This window comes from Talpa occidentalis, unplaced genomic scaffold (genome assembly GCF_014898055.3).
Source record: "Talpa occidentalis isolate TD23 unplaced genomic scaffold, MPIMG_talOcc4v2.1 talOcc4.10, whole genome shotgun sequence".
In the NCBI taxonomy this organism is placed as follows: domain Eukaryota; kingdom Metazoa; phylum Chordata; class Mammalia; order Eulipotyphla; family Talpidae; genus Talpa; species Talpa occidentalis.
Genome location: NW_023600993.1, coordinates 86274049 through 86301745, shown reverse-complemented (window position 1 = coordinate 86301745; position 27697 = coordinate 86274049). Strand labels below are relative to the sequence as shown.

Here is a 27697-nt window from a genome sequence, read left to right as displayed (position 1 = left end):
GTTGGGGCTGCCTTTCAGTAGCAATGTTACATATGAGATTAGAGGCCCTGACATCTGGACTGTGAGAATGACTGATTTCTCCTGAAGATGGAGAAAGATTTTTGAGGTCAGAGACACACATCCATGGACCTGAGCCTGTTCCTGACCTGAGCAAATTTCCTTTTCACAGGAGTGAAGATAGTCCCCAGTCTTTCTGCCAAGCCCTCTGTCTTAATGACTTCTTGTGCTGATCTCCGTATGTATAAGATGCTTGTAGCCTGGCTCTTTGGGGGACTCTGAGGCAAAGGACTCTGACTTTTGGGCAGGCCTTTGTGGCATTAGCCAAATTTGGCAAAATGCTTGAGTTTATATCTTCAGATTTTTCCCCTTATTTGTTGGCTCTTTTAAACAGAACTTATTTATTGTCAAGTTTGTCAAAGCCGACACCATTTTCTTTAGTTTCTGATACAAAGCCTAGTGCCACTTGCCATTTATCACCAGGTGAGTACTTTTTTTTTTTTTTAAAGATTTATTTATTTATGCACACAAGAATGGGGTACAGGCCAGAGGTGCGGGTGGTGAGAGGATTCACCAGAGACAGAGTGGGGAACAGAACAGGTGGATTGACTGAAATCACTGCTGAAGGGGGTGGTGGGTGAGTCTGGAAAGGTCTGCTGCACCATGTGGGTCACCTCGCTGGCCAGGGATTGAACTCATGCTGCAGAGGCTGCAGATTAGTTCCATTGTGCTGCATTTTAACCACTTGCACCACCAGGAGGCCCAGGTGAACACTTTTTCTTTGACACACTGGTCATGCTACACTACTTTTTTGCTCCTTTCTTGGTCCATGTAGGCCAACCGAGTTCTAGATGATACTCTCTAATATTGAAGAAACGCCAGTTGCAGTGCACTAGTTCCCTGTCATTAGATGAACTAACTTCATTTTACCGGGGTTGTAGGATAATGAGTATCTTAGGTCTCAAAATACAGCAACAATGAACTTTGTCCTTGTACTACTGGCTTTTTTGTTGTCGTTGATGTCAGTCTCTTAACAATTTATGAGCTGGAGGGCCTCCCTGGTGGCGCAGTAGTTGAGCGCTGGGTTGCAAAGCTGCCCGCAGCCTCTGCAGCGCCGGTTCGATCCCCGGCTGCTCCCCGGCCACCGCCACCAGAGGAGGGTCCCACATGGCGCGCAGACCTCTCCTGCCACCCACCTCTCCTGCCACCTGCCACTGCTCCCCTCAGCAGTGTACTTCGGTCCTTCTGCCTGCTCTGCTCCCTGCTCTGGCTCTGGTGAATTCTCTCACCCTCCCGCGCTTCTGACTGTACCCAATGCTTGTATAAATAAATAAATCTTTAAAAAAAAAAACAATTTATGAACTGGGGGAAAGTAGATCTGATGTCTCGGGAAAGAAACCACAACATCTATCTAACTCAAAAACTTTTATTTTTAAGTTAGTACCTGGTTTCATACCTTCCTGTCTCTTTCCCCCTTCCCCCAGCTGCAACAACCTCAGCTCCTATATATTGAAAGTAGGTGACTTTCTGAGTAAGTCACTTTTCTTGCTGCCTGTTCCCTTCGGCTTCTAGCAATTACTGTAATATTATCATCCACTATATGGAGCACTATGGTAATTTCCATGACAACTGATCATGATTCCTAGATTAAGGGAGGAAGCTAATAAATGTTATGAACTAAAAAAAAAAATGGACTAAATTCTTGTGATGCTGGTAGAATTTCAAGCTGGAAAGGACTTTTAGGCAGCAACTGCCTATTTTAAACCTTTTTTTTTTTTTATAGACAAGGAAACAAGTCCAGAGAGGTTGAACAGCTTGCCTATGAGGTCCTGGGGTTGTGGTTTTTGTTTGTTTGTTTTTTTCACTTTTTTTTTTTTTTAAAGATTTATTTATTTACTTATACAAGCACTGGGTACAGTCAGAAGCCCGGGAGGGTAAGAGAATTCACCAGAGCGAAGAACAGAATGGGTAGACTGACGAAATACACTGCTGAGGGGAGCAGCGGGTGAGACGGGAGAGGTCTGCCGCGCCATGTAGGACCCTTGCCCGCTGGCCGGGGATCGAACTGGTGCTGCAGAGGCTGTGGACAGCTTCGCATCTCAGCGCTCAACCGCTGCGCCACCAGGGAGGCAATTTTTTTTTTTCACATTTTTTAAAACCAGAAATTTATTGCGGGACTGCTGAAATCATTAAGATGAACTGGACCCTGCAACAGCAGGTTTAGTTGTTCCTTCACAGAAACCACACCTGAAACTGGTATACAAGTTTTAGGTGCCTCATTTGACCAGTCCTGGTGGTATTTCAACTTTTAGTTTCAGCACTCCAGTTGTACTTTCTCTTCTGCTTGGCAAGGTAGCCACACTTGCCGCAGGTCAACTTCTGAAGGTGGTAGGCCTTAGAGCCACAGCACAACAAGTGCGTCTTACTGCTGTGCTTTCCGAATGCTGATGTTCCTTTCGTCATCTTGCTTCTGTGGCTAGGGCCAAACTCAATGGGGTTGTTTGTAGAATAAATTCAAGATCCTAAGCTTAGTGTTTCCTTGTGCTTCCTATTCAGTATAGCTTCTTTCCATTATATCCCTCTGGGCATTGAGCTCCATGAAAGCAGGAGCCATGTCTACCTTATTAATTTTTTCCTAGTGCCTATGATGGGAACTAAGTATCTTTTGAGTGAATGAATAAACTGTTGGAATTTTTCAAATAATGCACATGACTACATTGTTAGATACACATGAAAGTTCAGAATAAAGCTTATTTTCCTGAAGTATCAATGTACTCAGGTGTTTTGGGAGTTGGATTAGTTAAAATATTATAATTTAAATGTTTACCCTTAAGTTATGTTATAGAATGGATGATAAATTAGCTTAAATTTTTTTTAGATAAAATGAGAAATTATCAGATAAATTACAGGATTATAATAGGCCCTTTGACCACTACCCTGAAGGGTCTAGTGTTGCCAGTTAGCTGATATTTTTAAGAGAAACTATTTTTTTTTTTTCAAAGAGGCGTGTATTTTTATTTATTTATTTATTTGTTTGTTTGTTTTGTATATGCACTGGGTACAGTCAGAAGCGCGGGAGGGTGAGAGAATTCACCAGAGCCAGAGCGGGGAGCAGAGCAGGCAGAAGGACCGAAGTACACCGCTGAGGGGAGCAGCGGGCGGCAGGAGAGGTCTGCCCGCCATGTGGGACCCTCCTCCGGTGGCCGGGGAGCAGCCGGGAATCGAACCAGCGCTGCAGAGGCTGCGGGCAGCTTCGCAACCCAGCGCTCAACCACTGCGCCACCGGGGAGGCCCTTTAAGGGGAACTATTTTAAGTGAGATCTGATTTTAAATTTTGGTAGTTAACTCAGGTTTTTTTTTTTTTTTTTTAAGCTTTATTTATTTATTTATACAAGCACTGGGTATATAGTCAGAAGCACAGGAGGGTGAAAGAATTCGGCAGTGCCAGAGTGGGGAAAAGATCAGGCAGACTGACGAAATACACTGCTGAGGGGAGCAGCGGGCGCGGCAGGAGAGGTCTGTCACACCATGTGGGACCCTTGTCTGCAGCCAGGGATTGAACTGGCGCTGCAGAGACTGCGGGGTAGCTTCACAGCTCAGTGCTCAACCGCTACGCCACCAGGGGAGGCCCTTAACTCAGTTTTTTAACAAAATTGTAGGTAGGAAAGAGCATGCCATTGGGCCTGAGCATCTGTTTGTGACCTATGAAATAGAACAGATCTGAGCAGGAGCTAGATTTTATTATTTTTTTAATTTTTTTTTTTTTTTTTTTTTGAGAGACATGTTTATTTATTTATTTGTTTGTTTGTTTGTTTTGTTTATACATGCACTGGGTACAGTCAGAAGCGCGGGAGGGTGAGAGAACTCACCAGAGCCAGAGCGGGGAGCAGAGCAGGCAGAAGGACCGAAGTACACTGCTGAGGGGAGCAGCAGGCGGCAGGAGAGGTCTGCATGCCATGCGGGATCCTCCTCCGGTGGCCGGGGAGCAGCCGGGGATCGAACCCGCGCCGCAGAGGCCGCGGGCAGCTTCGCAACCCAGCGCTCAACCACTGCGCCACCGGGGAGGCCCAGGAGCTAGATTTTAGACAGTACCAAATGAATAATGGTGTTCAGATGGCTGTCACTCTGGGCCTGGCTCCTTTTTCACTTCAAACTAGTCATAGCTTAGAGTGAAAAGAAAGGATTAATACCTGGTAAGTTAGAACCAGTTCTCATTAAATATCACCCTTTGGGGCCTCCCTGATGGTGCAGGGGTTAAAGACCACCCTGTCAAGCTATTGCCAGCCACTGCAGCATGAGTTTGAGTTCATTCCCCAGAGGGCGAGGGAGCTAACCCACTTGGTGCAGCAGACCTCTCCTGCCTCGCCTGCTGCTCCCTTCAGCAGTGTATTTCAGCAGATCTGCCTGTTCGGCTCCTCACTCTCTCTGGTGAATCCTCTCCACCCCCACCCCCACACACACCTCTGCCTTTCACCCCAGTTCTTGTATGCTTAAATAAATAAATCTTTTAAAAAAAAAAATCACCGGGCCTCCCCGGTGGTGCAGCGGTTGAGCGCTGGATTGCGAAGCTGCCCACGGCCTCTGCAGTGCCAGTTCGATCCCCTGCCTCCAGGCGAGGGTCCCACATGGCGCGCAGACCTCTTGTGGTGCCCGTTGCTCCCCTCAGCAGTGTACTTCGTCGGTCTGCCTGTTCTGCTCTCCGCTCTGGCTCTGGTGAATTCTCTCACCCTCCCTTGCTTCTGACTGTACCCAGTACTTGTATAAATAAATAAATCTTAAAAAAAAAAAAAAAGATTTGAAAAAAAATTTATTAAAAAAAAAAATCACTCTTTGAGGGAAGCAGTCTCTTTAAACTCACAGGCTATCTCAGCCCTTAGAGAGTGTCATGTTTTACTTCCCTTGTTCTGTGGGTGAAACTAAGGTCCAGGGAAGGAAGTACAACTTTTAGGACTCCAAGCAGTAGCCATAGGTATTGGTCAGGCTCCACTTCAAACTCCAGACCTTTGGTGCCCCTGCCTTATGCATTCTTAGGGCATGGAACAAGAGACTTTGGGCTTACTTTGGCATTGTTGGTAGAGCTGGGTGAACTATACTTGGCACAGCCCCTTTATCCTGAGCAAAGAGGGTTGAGGATGGCAGTTAGTATGTACTCCGTTTCATCTTGGCACAAAGGGTCTATTTCTGTTACTAGAATGAGATTGCCCTTATTTTTTCTACCTAGAAGGATGTACAGGACAGCCCAGCAATGATGAAACTCCGTGCAAAGATAGATCTATCTTTCCTTGTGTTTTCCTAGCCTCTTCCTCTTCTGTTTCCTTTAGTTCCTTCCTCCTGAGCCCTACTACCTTCCCTTTTGCATTCCACTTACCCCCCTCTGCCCCCACCTTTGTTTTTCTCACTGTTACGCTTTTTCTCTGTGGGAAATTCTTTCAGTGCCACCAGTAGGCAGAACCTGGGATTGGATTTTTTTTTCAGGGTGTTTGAGGGGACTTACTCTAAAGTAGGGAGACTTCATAAGGGAGATTCAATGTCTTTAAAATGTCTCATCTTCTGCACCCTCCAGGTACAACAGATAAAATTTCAACTCTGGGCTTGACTACATCTGGTGCCCCTTCATTTGTGTCTTCTGTCAGCAGTGCAGAACTTAACACCCACTTGTGCTCCCGCACAGTAGAATGGATTTTTTTTTTAAAAATTTATTTATTTATGCATACAAGAACTGGGGTATAGGCCAGAGGTGTGGGGGCAGAGGTGTGAGTGGATTCGCCAGAGGCAGAGTGGGAAGCAGAACAGGTGATCTACTGAAAAACACTGCTGTGGGGTGCAATGGGTGAGACAGGAGAGATCTGCTGTACCATGTGGGTCAGCTCCCTGCCAGGGATTGAACTCATGCCACAGTGGCTGGTGATAGCTTGATGGCGCTGAGACTTTAAGCCCTGTTCCACCAGGGAGGCCCCCTCATGCCATTTTAAATGCTACCTCCTCAATGTAGCTTTTCTTGGTCACTCCATGAACAGTGTTAGTTTTGATCTTCTTGGTACTTTGCTTCTACTTCTGTAGTTATACTGTGGTGCTGTATCATACCTGAATTTGCTCTCATTCATGAAATTGAGACCTTATAGACTAGGGGCCAGTATGCTACTTAATTTCTATTCCCCTTGGTTTTCCTTGTGTCTATAATAGGCTTGGCATAATCAGTACTTGTAGAATGAAGGACAAAAATGTATGTGTACCAATACCCATGGTACAAAGTTGAATATTAAGTGCCACAGGTAAAATATGACAGAATGCTCTGTAAGTTTACTGGAGTTTTTGAGAAAAAACTTCTGACCAGGGGAATGGAGATTTCTATAAACTAGTAGTATTTGAATAGGTCCTTGAGATTCAGATGTTCAGATGGTAGGAAGAACCTTCCAGAAGGAAATGGTTTGAGTAAAAGCAATGAGGAAGTATAGAGGTCAAGTCTCACCTACTAATTCACCTTTTGTCTTACCCAGTATTCATGATAAAATGTGTGCTAAATTTCTAGGTTAGCCTAAAGAAAAGTTTTATCTTTTTTTCTCCTATCTTATCTACCTTTTTTCTTTCTTTTTTTTCTGCCTTTCTGCCTATATCTTACCGACCTTATTACCTTAAATTTGGTTTGTTCTCACTTCTTTCCTTTTGTTTCATCTTCCCATTTCTTGAGTTTTTTTTTTTTTTTACTTTATTTTTTACTTTTCTTTACCTACTTTTCTGCCCTCTTTCCCATGTAACACAAGAAATACAGGCCTTTGTCTTGATGTGAATCTGCTATACAATATTTAACTCCAACTAACACCTTCATCTTGTGTAGCCAAGTAATCATGGCATAATTGCTTCTCATCTGTCTCATGTTTTATTGGCATTGACTTTTTTTTAACCTCCCACGATGCTGGAGGTGTTGTTATCATTTTATTTTTTTAGTAGTTGTCAAAATGTCAATTTTAATGAGAAATTTCTGCAGACAGGCTTGCCCTTGAGTAGTTTGAGCCTCCAGGCAAAGCTGGGCTGGATGAGTCAGATATGCTCATGGATCTGTTTTCTCATGCATACAGGTGTCTAGGCCACACAGAAACACATTTCCTTCTATCCCACGGGTTCTGTGCTTTGAAACAGATACACAATTGAGTCACAAAACTGCGATCCATATGGCCTTCCTTACATTTCCAATTTATTTACGCTCTCCTCCCATGTACTCACATATTTACCCTTTTATAACCCTGTCCCACGTTTTATACCAAGAGTTGTATGTGTCATGTCATGAAGTATCTGCTAGCCTCTCTCACACCACACTGTCCATTCCCTTACACAAGTCCTCCCCTACACATAGACATCCATCCACACTCACGGTCCAACATACTCTATCGTACCATCTTCCACTGTTCTTAAGTTCCTCCCCTCCTTGAGTATCTAATCTTCATAACAGGTATTTTAGTTTAAGACTAGTTTTGAAAGGAAATGTCTCTGCTGATATCCAATCTAGTAAGCTGTAATGAAGCCTGAACCATTTATACTTATCTTTTGACTAAGGTCTAGAATAACCCTGCTACAGTGGGGGTGGAGGAGGACTGGATCAGAGAATAGTGGTTTGCTTCAAAATGGCACTGTTATGATCCATGGTAGGTTTTTTTTTTTTTAAAGATTTATTTATTCATATAAGAATTGGGGTACAGGCCAGAGGTGCAGGGGTGAGAGGATTCACCAGAGACAGAGTGGGGAACAGAACAGGCAGATCCACTGAAATACACTGCTGAGGGGAGCAGTGGGCAAGACAGGAGAGATCTCCACCTTGTGGGTAGTTCTCTGGTCGACCTGGTATCAGAACTCGTTCTGCAGAAGCCGTGGACAGCTTCACAGTGCTGTGCTTAATCCCTTGTGCCAACAGGGAAGCCCCAGAGTGGGTTTTGACCCTAGTTGCAAACTGGACCCTATGATTTCAGGGTTCACTTCTGTTGGAAGATGATCACATATTTAACAGGAGCTAGAGCCACTGGAGTGGGGCCTAGAAAAGTTCCCTGAGTCCATTTGTTGTGTAGCTAGGTTGGGAAACATCTAGAAGAAAAAACTAGAAGATAGTTACATTATCTTTCTGTACTACCTTGGACAAGTTTCTTTTTGAACGTCAGCTTTCTCCGCTATATTATAACAATGATCATGCTCATGAAAGACTCTTTCAGGGCCTCCCCTGGTGGCGCAGCGGTTGAGCCCTGGGCTGCAAAGCTGCCTACAGCCTCTGCAGTGCCAGTTCAATCCCTGGCTGCCAGCGAGTGTCCCATATGGCGCGACAGACCTCTCCTGCCGCGCCCACTGCTTCCCTCAGCAATGTATTTCATTTGTCTGCCTGATCTGTTCCCCGCTCTGGTTCTGGTGAATTCTTGCATCGTCCCGTGCTTCTGACTGTACCCAGTGCTTGTATAAATAAATAAATCTTTAAAAAAAAAAAAAAACTCTTTAAAAAAAAAAGACTTTCAACTCTAAAATTTAATGCTGCTTTATGATGAGCTTAGCCTGGGCATCTTTTTAGTTTCAAATATGTTCATTCTGTGGGACTGTTCTGGTCAGAACATTTTAGTTTTGGGTAAGGGGTCAGCAGAGGCAGCCCAGGCCTTGACCTCCTGTCAGAAGCACTGACATAGCTCCTAATTAGAAATGGATCGATGAGGGCCTGCAGCCAGAACCGGGGAGTTAGGAGAGGAGGTGAGTGCTACTAGCTGGGGAGAATCTGATTACCATAAAATGGATCTGGGTAAACATGTCAACACAACAATTCTGCTGGACAGTCCTCCTCTGGGACCAGCATGCAAGGCTTCTGAGCAAAGGGGGTAATAGTTAACTTGTATTCCCCTTTTATATGTTTTCCTCACTTTAATAATTTTGCATAATATGATGCTAGGTACATAGTACAGGTCTCTCCTCAGATGGGGGAGAAAAATCACTTACTGAACACTTCGTAAGTGTAAAGTATTGGCTTTAGCCCCTTTGTGTGTTTGTTTCTTCTAACAACCTGTTGGGTTATTTTGGAAATGGAAACAAAGTCAGAGAAGTGAAGTGACTTGGCTATCTATGTCACATAGCACATTCTCTGTTGTACCACACATTACAACTTTTCTAATTTCAGGTGAATCAATAGGGGTTTTTTATCCAGGGCCATCCCTTATCCTTCTCAGACTGAAATAGAGCTCAAGCCCTCTTCCCTGGAGCCTTTCAAAGACTAGGGAAGGATGTGCTTTATGCTTTCTTATTTTTCTAAGGTCCCAAGAAATGAGCAGACTCTAAAGAGAGAAATCAGTCATCATTTGGAATCAGTGGGAGGGCTTCTTGCTATGTGGAGTATGGAGTCAGGTTTCTGAACTGGACTTGTGCAAGGAGGTGGCAGCGACTCAACTAGATATTTCTAGACAATGTAGAACCTGAGGGCTTTAATACACTAAACTCCCTGTGTGGTCAGACCAAGTTCTCCCTGTATTTAGCCATTCAGCAGATATTTCTTCAGTATCTCCTGTTTGGCAGGACTTGTGCTAATGCAAAACTCAGTCCTTGCCCTGAGAGACCTCATAATTTAGTGTCAGAATCAGATAAGGAAACAAACCACAGATTTACTGTATGTGCCTTAATAAGAGACATGTTAAGGGACTCTGGGATTATAGAGGCATGAAGGGTAGCTTTCTTGAGAAAGGTATCTTTGATCTGTGCTTTAAAGGAAGAATGAGTTGAGGGTAGGGCAAGATAGGGCACTGCTTACCAGGGAAGTAGCACAAATCTAAAGATGTGTCCAGGAACTCTTGAGAAAGACTTGAATATGCGAATAGTCCTTAACATGTAACAATTAAGATTGCCTTAAATCCTGACCCCCCACCCCCACTACAATTTACCCCTTGCCATAATGTAGTAACCATTGGGTGGTAGTAACACAGGAACAGCATGTGGGGAGGAGGTAGACTTATTATCAGGTACTGACTGAAACTTTGTTTCAGGGAGGAGAGCTGCAAAGGGCAGCCATCTGTCCTCTGGACTACGCCTGCAGAGGTGCTGTGGATTCTTGGCAATGGTTTAAAGGCCAACCTGGCCCAGGCACATGGCTTTGTTTCTATCATGGCAAAATCCTTTTTTGCTCCACTCAGCCTGCCATTTCATTCTGTGTTCTTTTAAAAAAGAAATTAATGGGATCTGTTCAGAATACCCCTGAAAATGAAATTACATTTTTAACTCTAATTACCCTAATTAAAACTTGACAGCCGTAATCCTGGAATGGCAGATATGCTAAGTACCCCATGCCTGTGACAAGCTCACTTACCCATAAGATGGAATGTTGTTCTGTGCTGAGCTTAGAAGACAAATTCTTCTGTGTTTTGTTTTTCCCCATTATGATTTAGTCTGGCCTCAAAACTTCCCCAAGCTAAGAGAGCCATATATATGAACTATAGATTTGCCCAGGACCCCTAATCTCAGTAGTGGCCCCTTTTCATCCAGATGATTGTTACTCACTTACCTTTGAGTTCTCTCTTCAATTGGGGTCAGACTGTGTGGATGGAGTCTTTCCTTAGGTGAAGTCCCTGACCTTTGGGGAACCAAGGATCTGCACTTGGGCTTGCTGCATTAAGCCTAAATTAGGACTGGGGATCAGTTTTTATTGCTGGTATTGAGGATATAGTTTGGGTCAGGGACAAAGAGTTCTGAAAATAGGGATTTCTTATAACACATTTCAGCATAAGCTAGAGCCACCTTGAACTGCCCATCTTGGTCCCTACCTTAACTAGTTACCTGGCCAGACCCAAGGAGTGTGATGAGGAAGAGGAATGAGACCTTGGAGCTGACTGAAGGTTCTATTGATGTTTTGAATCCTGTCATGGTTCTGTTAGAATCAAGGATTCCCATGCTCTAATGATCATCTCTCAGCTTAGAAGCCTGTTTAGTCAGTGGACACTGGGCACTATGTTTGGTACTGCAAGGACTATAGAACTGGTCCTGCCCCTGAAAAGCTTTGAATTATAGAGGTGTGGGGAGGCTGTGGTGGGTGACGGATGTCCATGTATGTTACTGGTCGTATAAGGCAGAACAAGCAAAGAATTTTCACAGGTGTTGGTATTTGAGTGTATTTCTGAGTAGGTAATATCGGCAGAGGAATGACAAGAGCATTGCAGGTGTTAGGGACCATCATGGGGAAAGGTAGGAATTTGCTAGGTGACAGTCTGCAGCAATTGGAGTGTGGTATACTGGGAGGGGATATAGTAAAGGATTAGGGTAGAATTTATTTATTTTTAAGGAACAAGGGGTGGTTTCCTTCCAGGCTGAACTGCTAGTCTCTCTCTCTCTCTCTCTCTCTTTTTTTTTTTAAGATTTATTTATTTGTGTATACAAGAGCTGGGGTACAGGCCAGAGATTGGGGGGGTGAGAGGACTCACCAGAGACAGAGCGGGGAACAGAACAGGCAGATCAACCGAAATACACTGCTGAGGGGAGCAGCAGGTGAGACAGGAGAGGTCTGCCGCGCCATGTGGGTTTCTCCCTGGCTGGCTGGTGATCCGAGCTCATGCTGCAGAGGCTGTGGATTGCTTCATAGTGCGGTGCTTAACCCCTTGCGCCACCAGGGAGGATCCTTAGAGTAGAATTTAAACTTTAAACTGTAGGCAGAAGGGATCCATTGAGGGTACAGGACTATGATATGAGTGTCTATGTTTGATTGGGAGATGGGGTGATTGACGGCAAAAGAGTGTTAGTAAGCTGTGTCCTATGGACTAAATCCAGACTCTTTTTGTGAAGAGACTGTTCTCTTCTGTTCACTCATTTGTTCATCTTTGACTGCTTTTGTACTACAGAGTTGACTGCTACAGAGATTGCTATAGCCCACAAAGCCTAACATACTATCATCCTATATAAAAAGTTTGTTGACCTGAGTTTGAGTATAATTATGCAAGTCCTGTGGGAGAATGTAAATGTCATAGCTGAGTCTGAAGTGGATTAAAGGTATAAAATGAAACTTTGGGACAGCATGATTAAGCAGAGGACACCTGCCTTACTTCTCAAAGCTTTGTAGAATTCAAATTTGATGAAAGTCACCTAGGTCACAAAAGCACATAGGATGTAGACAAGTCCTGATTTGCTCTTAGCAAATCACTTAACTTGAAGTTCAGATGAGTATGGGGACTGGAACAAAGAAAAAATTCAAATTCTCCCTTGTGGTGCAGCGCTCTCCTCTGACTCTATACCCCCTCCTTCCTTTCTCCCGCCTCTTCCTTACTCCCCACCCCCAACGACCTCCCATTTTATAAGTCTAGGGGCTCTCTAGTGGCAAAGAGGATATCCTAGAAAATCATGAATGTAGTTTGAGTTAAGCTGGCAATGGGTAAACCTAGGGCTTTGATCACGCAAAGCAGCTGATGTAGGAGGGCCTCCAAATACTTAGAGAACATCCCGCATGTACCCATTCTTTTCCTTGTACTTGTTCTGGCCAGATTGAACTTATTTCTACCCTTTAGTTTCCAGAGCATATTAGGCTCCTGCAAAAACTAAAGCTGTATACCTGTCACCTCTCCAAGCCAGAATGGTATAAGTACTGAGTCCTAAGGCAAATTAAGGTTAATTAGGTAGTCAGGGACTGTGGAGGCAGGGGCTACGGGAGAGTTAGAGCTTCTGAGATAAGGGCAACAAAAGGAATCAGGGAAGCTCCAGAGATTAGGACAACTTCCAAAGGGGTTAATCACACATCCCAGACCAGGGACAGATGTTCCTGGACAAGGGCAATAAAGAAAACCATGCTAAGATAAGGGCTGGGACACAGGGACTTAGTTCTGGGCAAAGAGATATCAGGGCAGTGAATGAGACCACTGAGAACTAACCAATCACAGAGGGACTGGTGGGGCTTTAGAATAATTAGGGAAAGAAGGTGCATATTCCCTGAGATACGACTCTACTTCGGGTTCCTTGCCCCTCCCTGGTCTGGTTCCATGGCCTGGGAGTCCCACTTTATTTCTGTTCCTTTTCTTCTTAATAAACTGTTCCTTTCTCTAAACAAGTCTGCCTCTTCGCTTCCTTGCCTGAGCGTCAGTGAAGTTCCTGCTGCGGCTTTGTGAGACACCAACGGTGGTGGTCTAGTGACTGGGACCCAGCACTGCCCCTGCAACCTGAGATCCATTCCTGGCTGGGAGACCAGTCCTGAAAACGTGACATTACTGTATCATTACCTCTTGACATCCCTTATGTATCTCTCCCTGCCACTACACTGAACTCTCAACCCCATGCCTCACTCCCTTTTTCCTAGAACATTGTGACTCTACCCTCTTGGGGGGGGAAGGGGGGGCAGTAGATAGGAGACCACAGTGGTGGGTCACAGACTCATTTTCTTGTCGGCTTACTGTGTCACCTCAACCAATTTGTTTAATGTCTCTGGCCCTTCTGTAGACTCCAGTAAAATGACTTTAGTTACTTATTGAGATTTGGGGATTATTCTTTGACCTCATCCACAGAGCACAGCATTTTTCCTTTTTTTCTTTTTTCCACCATGTTGCGTACCAACCCTTTTCCAGCTAGAATATTAGTATATGTCCACATCTTACTTTTGACTGTGAGGAGAATGGTCACATTCCCTTTTTTGCTGGCAGGGTTTCAGGAACTGGCTCTCAATCTAATTACTGGAGAACAAACCTTTGGGTCAGGTTCAGCTGATCCCAGAGGTTCAGCAAGGCCTGATCGCTCTAGGGTGTGCAGTCTAATTCATTACTAGCAAGCACTTGGCCCATTGTATCCATGATAACAATAGAAGAATGTCTGGGCAATTTCCTTTTTTTTTTTTTTTTAATTTAGCTCACAGCTCTGAGGTAGGTGGTATTATCCCTGTTTTACAGATACAGAAATTTGGTTTTCAGGATCATTCACTGGACAGTGATTGACTCATTGAGGATATAGTGGAACAATACAAAAATATTCCCCGCTCCTCCCAAATAGGGGAGAATGGTAGTAAAGATAGACAAGTAAAGAATGATGAAAGCTCAGGTCTCCCTGGTGGCCTAGGTGTTAAGTCTTAGTGCTGCCACCTCTGGGACACAGTCTGAGTTCAAGTTGCTGGGGAGTTAACCCACATGGTGCAGCAGACCTCTCCTGTCTCACCTGTTGCTCCCCTCAGCAGTGTATTTCAGTAGATCTGCCTGTTCTGCTCCCCACTCTGTCTCTGGTGAATCCTCTCACCGCTGCCCCCCCCCCCCACCTCTGGCCTACACCCCAGTTCTTTTGCACAAAAATAAGTAAAATCTTTGGAAAAAAAAAAGTGATGAAAGCTCTTAGAGGATACATGAGAAGTAATTAAGTAACACCTAAGGTTACCCAGTTTAGGTAGCAGAACCTGAATTCAACCCACATCTCCCTACATGCTGTTTTCACTATATGTGCTCTCTTCCTTGGAGAAGGGTGAGAAGAGGGGTAGAATAAAGTGTAAATCCAGGCTGGTAGGTAGGAGAATGGCCATTGGTGGGGAGGGATTCAGAGTAAGCCTTTTTGATCCTGGGAGTGAGACCAGATGTGACAAGACAGAGGCTTTCACATGGACCTGGGCCCATTTATAGAACAGAATACATGATTTTGTGCCCTCTAAAAGGTGACACCTGGTGGTCAGCACTGGTGATATCGTAGAATACCACAGGGGAACCCATAGTTTACTCTGTAGATACAGAACAGGGTGGAAGGGTTGATATTCAGGTCCTATGGGTAGGGGATAGAAATTAGGGCTGTGACCACTTTAGAGTCATAATTCATTCGAGAACCATATTGGAGTTGTTGAAATCCCACCTGAAAAGATAGGCTGCAATAGACTGAGAGGCAAGGCAAGGGAAGAGATTATAGAAGCTGATCAGGGCCAGTCTTAGGGTTAAAAAATAGCCTTGTTCAATTCTACAAATTCTTCCAATTTAAAAGTATGAACCCTTTTCTTCTCAGCACAGCCTTTACAAATGCTGGCTTTCCCCCCTAGAGATCCTTCTTTCTTTTTCTTTTGGCAATGGTTAGGCAGACAGACCATCACTAGTTCTGGGCCATTGTATCCTTGGTCCTTCACCTTGGGTCTTTTCAGTGTGTCCTCTTCTATAGTGCGAGATTTGGTGTCTTCATTTGTGAAAGAAACGGATTGTTCTAGCTGACTGACTTCCAGGTGTTCTATATTCCGGGGCTCCTTTATCTGTGTGACCAGAAATCGCATTCTTAAGGCTCTGGACCCTCACCCTTTATACCTGCAGTCTTCTACATAGCTGGGCTGAATCCTAACTAAAACTCAAATTCTTTTTATTCCTGATCATCTATTGTGGTTTTTGAAGAAATTATAAAAAAAAGCCTCCCCGCCCCCCCAGAACTGGGGTTCTTGGACCAAGTCCACATCAGCAATGTATTGTCAATGTTTTTTGAATAGCTATTCAAATAATGATGTGTGAACTTAAAACTTACAGTTCCAAACTCCACACTGGGGACACCTCCAAAGTCATTCTGTGCTGTAGGAGTCTGGATGATACGGGCAATGCCTTGAATAGATCCTCTGTCTTAACTGCCCTATCTATTAAAGGGCAATAAGACCAACTCTGGCCTCATCTGGGACAGAAAGTCATCTTCTGTACAATTTCATTTGTAGAGCAATGTCTGGCCCAAGCTTTGGTGTGTTGGTTACAGATTATAAAACCTTAGATTCTTGCTTCCAACTCAGGAGGGGGAAGGGGAACCATCCAACTGTCTCATTAGCATGGAGAAAAGAAAACAGTAATTACTTGTGCCTCCCTTGATGATTCTTGCAGGGTTAGTTCTTCTAGGGAAGGAGGAGGGGGAAACTGGAGACAGCTTCAGTTGAAGGAGAAATACTGTTAGCTGCTCAGAAAATGCAGAGGCAAGAATGATTACATTGCATGTCACTTGTATCCTCTGGACATTCCTCCAGGCAGCCTGGAGACAGCCTGGATTGAATTTCATCTATTTATGGCATACATAATATTCTCATATTAAGGACATGGATTTGGGCTCAAGAGCTCTAGTGTCACCTGTCATTAAGAAACCAGCTGCCCTTGAGGGCCTCCCACTGTGATGTGGAGCATTGGGACACCTGTCTTTGTTGGGGAGTAGTTTTACTGAGCCAATTACAAGGTTAGGCATCCTGGTAGAACTGCAAGACCATGGTGTTTGGTCAATACTGGGAAAAGCAGACCTTAAAAGGGCTGAGGGGGTTAAGTTCTGAGGCCAAGAGGTTAAGGGACAGCTAACAAATAGATTGGCACGTGTGATTTCCTGGGACAAGGGTATTCTCTGGTCAGTCTTATACTTCTTCCTGGATCTAGGCCCTCAAGTGCTGACTGTAGCAGGAGTGGGTTTGAGGCCACTTAGAGGTGAGCCCTGCCTGATTTAGCCTGACGCTGGTATGTTGTGATAAGTCTTCTGAGGCTACTCCTGCCTTGGTTACCACCCTAGAGACCTAGAGAACCCAGCTTTCCTTTTCCTTCTCCTCTCCTGAGGAAGATTGTATTTCAGCAACTCCTTTCACTCCGGTTTCCTATAGGCTCTGGAGATTGGTTTACTTTAAAACAGCAAGGATTCTGTAGGGAATGCTATTAAAAGTTTTTGGTTTTACAAATGTAGGTGATTTCTTCTGTCAAAATCTCTCCTTAGGCCCCTGAAGTGTTCCCTTTCTCTTGTCCCAGACCTTTTGCTTTGTTCCCTACCCTAACAAAAGCTTTGATGTCCTGGCTCCAGTTCTTCCCCCAAATTTCTTAGTTCAATCCTGGCTTCTTTCTTCATAGACACCAGCTGTAGATTCATGGTTTCCCTATACTCGTGTAGAATCTGTTCCCTCTTCCCCCCACCTTTTTTTTTTTTTTTTTTCCCTCACAGAATGCTCTAAAATAAATCCCTGACCAAGGGGAAGGAATATTTCTTTTGAGACTTAACTTGTAGTCATCTGGGCCACGGTAAAGGGCTTCCCAGAAATGGGGCTAGTATGCACACCCAGGATATAGTACACGTGGCTGGATCCTTGAAAAGGTGTTCACAGCATTGTATTCCCTCCCAGTATAAGGTATTTTGATAATCCTGAATTTGAGTTCAGCCCTGGCATCTCTTATGGCTTCTTGCCTGTTCTTTATGGCCTTAAATATTTTGGCCTTTTAGGGCATGATGTCCAGTTTGGCAAAGCGCCTGTCCCCTCTCTATTGTAACAATTAGAACCCTTTGGGAGTGCCTGGTAAGTCAACTCCTACAGCTGGGAACTGGTGCATTCCTTCCCTGCCCATCTTTCCCCTAGGAATGCAAAAACCAGCAATTGCTTCATCAAGTACAAAATGGGAGAATGTGGTTTCATTTGCTAAAACTATTATTGGTGCCTACATGGATGTGGGAGAGGGGCTCATTGTTTTTGAGCTCAAGAAAATGCAAGGTATGGAGTAGTAGAAAGAATATAGTCTTTGGAGTCAGACCTGGATTCCAGTAAGTTGTATTTCCCAGCTGTGTGGTTTACACAAGTTACTTTATTCTGTGGATCTCAAAAGGTTATTAGAAATAAATGGGATTAATTAAGGGTTTGGGCATAGGGCGTGATACACAGAAAATGAACATTACTTTCTCCTAAGCCTTTTTATTGCTTCTGATTCATTTTGTGTACTTAAATGGAAAAATAGTACCTCTTATTGAGTACTACACCAGGTTGTGAGCTAATGACTTTTCTATACTATCTCATTTATTTCTCCCAATAACACATTTGCAAAGCAGGAACCTTTTAAAACAAATGTAGGAAACTAAGGTTTCCTTAGTACTTACACATGTAATACTTTGCTTAAGGTCACAAAACTATTATGAAGCAGAGCTGGGATTCAACCCCAGGTATCTGTTTCTAGAGCTTGAGATCTCACCACTAAATTGGTCTGTTTCTTGAGTTTTTTAAGTCTTAGGTGGTGCCTCAGAAACCTTTTTTTTTTTTTTTTTTCAAAAACAATATTTTCTTCCCCCCACCCCCTCAGGTTGAGTCCCCATAGAATTTCCTTCCCCAAGGTACCTGTGCACCATCACCACAGTCTCCTATTCTCCTCCCTCCCTCCTTCTCTCTGATCCCTCTTCCTCCTCCTCCCCTGCAGTATGTCTCTGATTTGTAATTGTCTGTTTTTGCTTTGTTGTGTTTTGTACTGTCGTTATTTTTTTTTTTTTAACACTGATGTGTTATTTGGTTTCCCTATATTCCTGTTGTAAGTGAAACCATCCGATATTTTTCTTTTTCCTTCTGGCTTATTTCACTGAACGTAATGCCTTCTAGCTCCATCCATGTTGCTGCGAATGGCATGAGTTTATCTTTTTTGATTGCTGAATAATATTCCATTGTGTATATATACCACGTCTTCTTGATCCAGTCATCTATTTTGGAGCATTTGGGTTGTTGTATTGTAAAAGAAACCTTTTTTTTTTTTTTTTTTTAAATGGAGGCACAGATAGTGATACTGTTTGCCACAGCGCTTTCTCATTCTTTTACCCAGAGACAATTCCTTCATTTGAAACATGGGACAGTATACCCCCTCCCCCCATGTTTTTCAAAGAGGCCATCCCCTCATTCCTTTCTTACTGCTCATAATCACACTAAGCATTTAAGCATTTTTAACTGCAATTTTCAGTCTTGATCCATCAGAAGATCCTTTAAAAGAGCATATACTGTTCCCCTCATTTTACAGGTATGGAAACAGAGATCCAGGCAGGTAAAATAACTTATCCAAGGTTACACACAGTGAATTAGAGGTAGAATTGGAACTAGCTTTTGTGTTTTCTGACTCTCAGCCTCGTATTTTTTCTATTAATTTAGTAAGAAGAAGAGCTATAATGTGCAGATCAGACCTAAAGAGGGTTGAGTTGTATTAGGACCCAGGACTTGAAGAGTTTTGAAGGGACCTTCTGTCCTCCATCTTCATTTTCATCTCAATTCATTCATACACATTTGAGGAATTGAGCAGAAAGGGGGAAACATTTTCCTTAAGGGTTCAACAAAGCTTTCATGACAGGAACCTTGGGGAAGAGTCCAGAGGAAGGGTAGGCTCCAGGGCTTATTAGCCCAGAGTAACCTTTGTAGCAGAGGGGGCAGAGGAATAGAGGATAAACTTGCAGGTTTTAAGACCCCTGCAGACTTCAGTCTAAACCTGTTCAAGGTTGGGCTTGGGCAGGCTTGTGGTGATGATAGTCTTCTGGGGGAATTCATGGCAGCAGTAACCCTTCTCCTCCCTCATTCAAACCATTGGATTTTTTTTTTTTTTCTAAGATTTATTTATTTAGGGCTTCCCCTGGTGGCGCAGTGGTTGAGCGCTGGGCTGTGAAGCTGCCCACAGCCTCTGCAGCACCAGTTTGATCCCCAGCTGCCAGCAAGGGTCCCACGTGGTGCAACAGACCTTTCCTGCTGTGCCCACTGCTCTCCTCATCAGTGTATTTTGTCAGTCTGCGTGTTCTGTTCCCCGCTCTGGCTCTGGTGAATTCTCTCACCCTCCTGTGCTTCTGACTGTACCCAGTGCTTGTATAAATAAATAAATAAATCTTAAAAAAAAAAAAGATTTATTTATTTATACAAGAACTGGATACAGGCCAGATGCACAGGAGGGTGAGAGGATTCACCAGAAGACATCGGGGAACAGAACAGGCAAACTGACGAAATACACTGCTGAGGGGAGCAGTGGGCGAGACAGGAGAGGTCTGCCGTGCCCTATGGGACCCTCGCCGGCCGGCTGGGATAGAACTGGCGCTATGAAGGCTGTGGAGGCTGCGCAGACAGCTTCACAGCGCTGCGCTCAACTGCCTGAGCCACCAAGGGAGGCCCTCAAACCACTGGATTTTGAGAAATAGTTTATCCTTTCAGATTGCTGGAGTAAGGCAGACCATGAAGTAAGCAGCAAGCAAGCACATTTTGGAGTAAAGTAAAGCAGGCCTAGTTTCTAGTTTGACTTCGAATGGCACACTTAGCCTCACCCATCTTCAGTTACCTTGACTATAAAATGGGCATGCCATCTCCTGTTTCACAGGGTACTATGAGGGTAACAGTGTAACACCATGCCCTATGTCTGTAGCCCATGTCTTTCTGTCAAAGCCTGACTTAAGTTCTTCTGTAAAGGTTCTCAAGCAACCTGTGGCCAGACTGATTTCTTTTCCACTTTTGTAATATGTAGTAGCATTCTTTGAACTGTTAGATCTTGCTTAATGTTATTAGTAATGAAATTGATACTGTCCTACCCTGAACTGCAAGGTGCTCCTGGTATGGACTGTTCTCAATCATCCCTGCATCCTCCATAACTCCTAACTCAGAACTGTGACCACAGCAACCAGACCCAGGATATATTTTTTTGACTAGTTGGGTAGAAGCCCTATATATATTCAGTGTTTTGTGCTATAGAATTAATGTGTTAAAGACCTAGCTGAGAGTTTCCCATCTGACTCTTTCCCTTTTCTTGCCAGTTATCACCAAATCCCTGTATTATTACAGGATGAGAATTATTTTTCCCTTTTGTCGATGAGGAATCTGAGCTGTAGCTAAGAGTCCAGGTCTTTTGTTAGGAGATAGATCCGGAGGAAGATAAGAGTATCAGGAATCAGAATAGAAATCTTAATTGACTAGGTCTCCATTCTGTGGAAGCAGTAGAAGTCTCTATAAGGAAGAACAGGAGAACTTTAGTTCTGAGACCTTAGTTGGTGAGCCCAGAGCCAGATATAGTTACAAGCTGTAGATATCTCAAGAACATGATGCAGTGGTGAGAGGATTCGATATAATTTTTAATGATTTAGTAAACCTTGAAAATTAAGGATTTGAATATGTACAAATGAAGACAGGCATTCTAGTTGAACAACAGCATGGGCAAAATTATCGGAGTTGGAAAGCCCATGGTAGAGAGAAGGCAGATGATGACGACCAGAGCATGACCAACCTACAAAGTAAGGCTGAGGTGATTGGGAACATGACTTTTTTTTGAGTAGGGAAGTGACATTGGGAACATGAGTCTGGCAGAGTGAGCCCAATAGATTGGAGCAGAAGGGTGGGAGGAAATTGGTAAGAGACATCAGGCAAGAGGTTACTGTGATAGTCTGTCCTTACAATGTCAGTGCATTTTAGAAAATTTTCTAGCAGTGCAGACAAGAGATAATGAGACCCTGAACCAAGAGTAAGTTGACACAGTATTGGATAAAGAACATTTTGGATGTAGAGCTTTTAGAGCAAAAATCCTCGCAAGGATGTGGCAGTTGTGGGGATGAGGAACGAGGCAAGGAGGAGTCACAGAGTATAAATACATTTGGAATCGAAATGCTTGGAAAAATGGTTATACCATTCCCTGAGCCATGTGACGTGGGAAACAGGAGATGGTTGTATTTGTTGACATTTTAAAATGGAGGAGCTAATAGTACAGTACCCTTACCACCCACCACCTTCTGCCTCTGCCCTTTGGCTTAGGTCTATGGAAATCCTTTAGTTACATGTGTCTTTGCAGCTTTGTACCAGGCCTGGAGCCTTCTCATAGATCCCTCCACCTATGTTTTGTGAGCAACTCTGACTCCTCCTCTGAGACAAAATAGTGATCTAAGGTGCTTTAGCTCATTATCTAGTCTGTTCTAAAGTGTGCATTAATTGTCAGTGGCTATTAAATGACTACTGATGTGCTTATCATTAAGCTAGAGACGAGGGAAGCCTATGGAATCCCCTGACTGAAGGACTCAGGCATCATTCAACTGTAAATAACTTAGATTACAAGTAAACGAATAGGAGCTCAGGCGTGAGCATATGTGGGGGTCTGAGCCGTGTCAGCGTGAACTGGAGAACATGCTCCCTGTCTTTTTTCCTTCTGTTTTTGCGAAGTGGTATAGGGTGGAGTTAGAAGGGCAAGCCCTGAAAGTTGGATTTCCTGCTCTACTATTTGTTAGCTTTGTGATTTGGGCAAATTTTATATTGTCTCCGTACCTGTTTTCCCATTAGTAAAACAGGGAATATGACAACACGCCATCTTCATAAGATTGTTGTAAAGATTAAATTAGCTAATATAAATAAAGGGTTTAGAATAGTGCCTGACACGGGCTATTATCTCCTTACCCCAGAGTCTCCTCTGCTCCTCTATCCCACATTCCAGGGAGTAAATGGGTATTTCTCTGTTCTTCAGCTTTCTTCATCAACAGGAGGGGATGAGTGGAGAAACCTAAAGTCTAAAGTCTTAAGAGTGCAAGTTTGTCCTAGCTGGGGTCTAGGTAATTCTGGAGGAAACTGACCTCTAGAGCTCTAGTGAGGCAGAGTTAGGGTTGTCTAGAAGACCTTCCCAGTTTGCCACTGACTGACTTTGATTTTGGACAGGTCATCTAACCTCTGAGCTTATTTTCTCATATGTAAAATTGGGAGCATAATAAATATTTCCATGTATATCTAGTACCTCGTTCTTCCCACCACTACATGCCAACTGTTAGTATTAGCTTTCTTGTTCCACAAACATAGCAAATTATTTTTGCCTAGCTATTACTGCTGCAGGGCCTTTACACTTTCTGTTTCCCCTCTCTGGAGCACCCTTTCCTCAGATCTTTGTGTATCTTACCCCTTTTCTTTATTCAGCCCTCTCTCCAGAGATCATCCTTGGAGAGGCCTTCCCTGACCATTTTATTGTAAAAAGGTCCATTTTTACCCCGGGTTATTCTTCACTTACTCTGCTTTATTTTTCTTTGAAGCGCTAGCACAACCAGAAATTCTATATTATTAACCTGTCTTTTTTAAGATTTATTTTATTTATTTATGCATACAAGAGCTGGGGTGTAAGCCAGAAGTGCAGGGGTGAGAGGATTCACCAGAGACAGAGTGGGGAACAGAACAGGCGGATTTACTGAAATACATTGCTGAGGGGAGCAGTGGGCAAAACAGGAGAGGTCTGCTGTGCCGTGTGCATCAGCTCCCAGGCTGGGGATTGATCTTGTGCTGTAGTGGCTGCCAATAGTTTCATAGTGCTGAGACTTAACCCCTTGCGCCACCAGGGAGGCCCCTATTAACCTATCTTTTCCTAGGATGTAAGCAAGATATGTTGACAGCAGGAACTTTGTTTTTTAATTTTTTTTTTTTTGATTTATGCATACAAGAACTGGGGTGTAGGCCAGAGGTACAAAGAGTAAGAGGATTCACCAGAGGCAGAATGGAGAGCAGAACAGGTGGATCTACTGAAATACACAGCTGAGGGGAGTGGCTGAGACTAACAAAACCCTGCGCCACCAGGGAGGCCCAAAAGCAGGAACTTTGAATGCTTGCACTGTCCTAAGTTTATGCTTGTTCTGAGTAGGACTCCTGACTGATTTCTTTCTCTGTTATAGGTGAACCCTGTACCCAGAGACAGCTAGTGCTGATCCTGTAACCCAAAGGAAGAAAATCCCTGGCTAAGCTCAGCTTTGATATTGGTGAGTGAGGGTTTCTGGGTAAACTCTAGACCAAGATACAGAGTAATTACTTTTGGGCTTATTTTCTCTTAGTACAGGTAACTTACTGGTAATTACTCTCCTACTCCATATCTAAGAGATGGAATGATGACCATAACCACCCTTCTGAACTGGGAGAAGAGTTGAGCTCACTTTTCTGGAGCTGCCAGGAGATGGTCTGAGATCATTTGCCATGAGTAAACCAGAGCAGGCTCAGTTTCTTTCTCTGCCTATTTATTTATGCAGAACAGGCAGATTGACTGAAGTACACTGCCAAGGGGAGCAGCACTGCTGAGGGGAGCAGCAGGCGAGTCAGGAGAGGTCTGCTGCACCATGTGGGTTGTTCCCTGGCTGTGGGGGGGGGTGGGGTGGGGTGGAGGATCGAACTCGTGGTGTAGAAGTTGCGGGCAGCTTTATAGGTTGCGTCTAGCTTCATAGGTTGCATCTTAATCCTTTGTGCCACCAGGGAGGCCCAGGCTCACTTTCTTTTTGCACATTGCCAGCTGCTTTTTCCTGGGGGTTTTCTTGGAACTGGCAGCTAAACCCATTCTCCTACAAGCTATCTTGACTATGACCTATCAAGTCTTTAGGTAAGCTTCAGAAAATCCGAAGTTTTATTAGTCCTCAAAATGTGACCATGAGTGGAGGGGAGGATGGAGCAGTAGAATGGGGCAGTATGCAGGAAAAGACAAGGAAACTAAGAGGAATGACCGTCAGTGGTGAGGTGGGAAGGGAAACCAGTGCGTTAGAAATCAGCCTGTTAAGGATCTCATTAAATCTAGACAAAACCCAATTTTATAAATGAGGGGATTAAGACTCAGAAAGTTCAAACAGTTTGCCCAGAGTTCCCACCTGGAATCTGTGAAGCTGATGTTGGAACCTAGGTCAGTATAACTAAACCCCTTGTCTTTCCAGACATGGCAGGTTTTCCTTGGACTGCTAATCTCCCCGGAATCCTGAGTTTTCTTACAAGGTTCATACCTCATTAGGGTGATCCAGTTATTTGAGGGGGCCCGGCAGGACAAATAGGAGTTGGATATCCCCCCCTTTTTTTTTTAAAGATTTATTTATTTATGCATGCAAGAACTGCAGTACAGGCCAGAGGTGCGGGAGGTGAGAGTATTCACCGCAGACAGAGTGGGGAACAGAACAGCCAGATAGACTGAAGTACACTGCTGAGGGGAGCAGTGGGCGAGACAGGAGAGGTCTGCTGTGCCATGTGGGCAGCTCCCTGGCCGGTGGGTGATGGAACTGGTGCTGCTGAGGCTGCAGACAGCTTCATAGCACTGTGTTTAACCCCTTGTGCCACCAGGGAGGCCCCAAAGATAAGAATCTTTAAGCAGGAAGAGGTGCAGGCTTGTTGACTGGAAGGGGAAAAGAAAACATCTGTAACACACAGGTCCCCATAAGCACTTGAACCAGCACAGATAGGAGGACCTGGAGAGTTGGATTGGAGTTGGGAAATCTGGGTTTTTATCTTGTCTTTCAACATGTGTCCTGGGACAATCTTCATTTCCCTAAGAAAGATATGTACCCTATGTAAAACTAGAGTGCCCCTCTGTACCCCCAGCAGGGATGTTGTAGAGAATCAAATGAGAAACACAAGTTGGAAAGCTTCATGAATTGTAAAGCAGCACGACTGAAGTGAAAGCAAGAAGAAAGCATAGGTATCTTGCATCTGGCATCTTGCACCTGGCATCTTAGTCCCTGACCTATTTGCCACCCCACTCTCCAGTGATAAAAAGGAGGGTTTTTCCCTTAGAAATCTGTGCTGTAAATTTCCTTTGCCCTCCTCCTCTATTTCTTCTCCAGGCCTTACTCAAAGTTAAAATTTTCCATAAGGGAAAGGATTCCAGGGCCCAAATCACAAAGCCAGATAGGATCAGCATCCATGATTTACAGCACGTGGACTGCAGAATACAGGTTTAAATGTACTCATGCAACCTGACTCCCAGGCCACTACCAGCATAGGTAGTAAAGTAGTTTTCAAGAGCCCATTCTTAGCATGTATGTGACTCACTGACTAGTTCCATTGCAATGTTGGCCTTGTTCCCTACTGTCATCTCAGAAGAGAAAGGCTGTATCTATTTTGGCCCTGGGTTCTCTGCCTCCTACCAGCCCTACCCATCCACTGATGATGATAATGGCACTAATCCTGAAGTCTCATATCTCATCAAAAGGCATAATTTTCCCACCACCTCTCTCTCTCCCCCTTGGCCACTTTCTTCACTCTTGTTTGAGGATGCAGAGAGGAGTGTGTCTTCCATTTGATGTTCTCAAACTTATCATTGGTCAACTCCAGCCTTGCCTTTTACTGTGAATTGCCAGGCTCTTGTACCACCTCTTTTTGTCTGATTAATTTAAAGTTCTAAAACTTCTGGCCTGGGCACCAGACTTGAATATTAATTGTTCTTGTAACCTGCCCTGTGAAGAAGTTCCACTATTGACTATTTTTTTAATATATGATTAATACCATGTTAATAAAAAGTATAATATACAGATATCCATATAACTACTTATTATCAATTTTTTCAGAGCCCAACTAAAAAAACAAGAAAGAAACAACAAATTGTCATCTTTAAACCCTCAAACAGTGCTAATTTATTCTTATTTTTATGTGTTGTAACAAGCTTAGCAATCTGGTTTCTACACCCCCGTAAGATTAAAAGCAGCATATAAAAAAGGAGAGGAGCTGCTGTATTAACAGCAGCTGGAGGTGAGAGCTGGAAGCTAACAATAAGGGAGGAATGAAAAGAATGATAAGAAAGAGAAGTTAAATTGAGTATGGAGGCCATTTTATTTTAGGACAACAGCCCTGCAGACACTTATATGTTTCAAAAAGGTGGGCTGGGGGGCCAGATAATTTTTTTTTAAGATTTATTTATTTATGCATACAAGAGCTGGGGTACAGGCCAGGGATGCGGGGGGCGGGGGGGCGGTGAGAGGATTCACCAGAGACAGAGTGGGGAACAGAACAGGCAGACTGACTGAAATACACTGCTGAGGGGAATAGCAGGTGAGACAGAGGTCTGCTGTGCCATGTGGATTCTCCCTGGCCAGCTGGGGATTGAGCTGGTGCTGCAGAGGCTTCTGATTGCTTCATAGTGCAGTGCTTAACCCCTTGTGCCACCCGGGAGGCCCCAGGGGCCAGATAATTTTTAAGGTAGTTATGGGTTCCTCTTGAAGGCTAGAGGTAGATTAGTGTCTGCTGGATTAACAGGTCCTTACCAAATGCTCTACATAAATAGATTTCATTTTCGTTTTCTTTTTTTTTTTTTATTTATTATTTTTTTTAAATCTCAACCCTACCCTACACCTAACTGGGTAGGTTTTTTTTTTGTTTTTTTTTTTTTAAGATTGATTTATTTATACAAGAACTGGGGTACAGGCCAGAGGCACAGGAGGGCAAGACAATTCACCAGAGACAGAGCGGGGAGCAGAACAGGCAGACGACCGAGAACACTGATGAGGGGAGCAGCAGGCCCAACAGGAGAGGCCTGCTGAGCGCCATGTGGGAATCTCCCTGGCCAGCTGGGAATCGAAATCTTGGTGCAGAGGCTGTGGACAGCTCCACAGCACTGTGCTCAACCTGCTGTGCCACCGGGGAGGCCCCTGATTTCATTTTCATAGTTTAGGAGGTGATATAAATTACTGAGCCTTAGAGAAGGACACATAGGCAAGTGATTGGAAGAGCTAAGGTTAGAATACAGAAGATTCTGACTCCATAGAACCAGGGATTTTCTACTACACTACATTAGCTCTTTACCCATGACCTAAAACAATGGTCCTTCTAAGTCTCTTGGGTCATTCTTGCTAAAGGTTTGTCAATTTTGTTGATCTTTTCAAAGAATTAAACTTTTAGTGTCATTGGTTTTCTATTCCATTGATTTCTTTATTTAATCTTTATTATTTCCTAACTTATGCTTGTTTTGGATTTAGTTTGCTTTTTTCTTGTTTTCTGAAGGCTTTATTAGGTTATTGATAAGGTTTATGTTTTGGTTATTTAATTTTTCTTTGTGTAGCGAAAGCACTCACCTTTAGGCTTAACTGAGTTGTCAGTTTCCTCCTTCTGAAGTAGTCTCTAAAGAAATGTCTGGACCCTCAGAGGAAACCTAACTCTTAGACAATGGAGACAAGTGGTTTGCATGTGTGACTAACAGAAAGGGGATTGGGGCTAGGCTTGTTGCTTTGGGAAACCTGGATCCTTCTTGCCCCAAGTCAGCATTGAACAAACAGTGAGGCAGGCCTGAGTTTCCAGTAAGAGATGGGATGCAGC

General features: G+C 43.9%; 1 protein-coding gene and 1 pseudogene across 4 annotated transcripts in view; one reads left to right on the top strand and one right to left on the bottom strand.

Annotated features, from left to right (window-relative positions):
• RALY (RALY heterogeneous nuclear ribonucleoprotein) overlaps nt 1-27697 on the top strand; it is an 81971-nt gene that overhangs the window by 18133 nt on the left and 36141 nt on the right. For 3 of the 4 annotated variants that reach the window (XM_037496702.2, XM_037496712.2, XM_054697004.1), the window contains exon 2: nt 23320-23403. The exons of the other annotated variant lie outside the window; for it this stretch is intronic. The gene's annotated coding sequence lies outside the window, so the exon portion shown is untranslated. The remainder of the gene's footprint in view (nt 1-23319; nt 23404-27697) is intronic. 4 annotated transcript variants of the gene reach the window in all.
• Nucleotides 2187-2460, bottom strand: LOC119233980 (60S ribosomal protein L37-like; annotated as a pseudogene).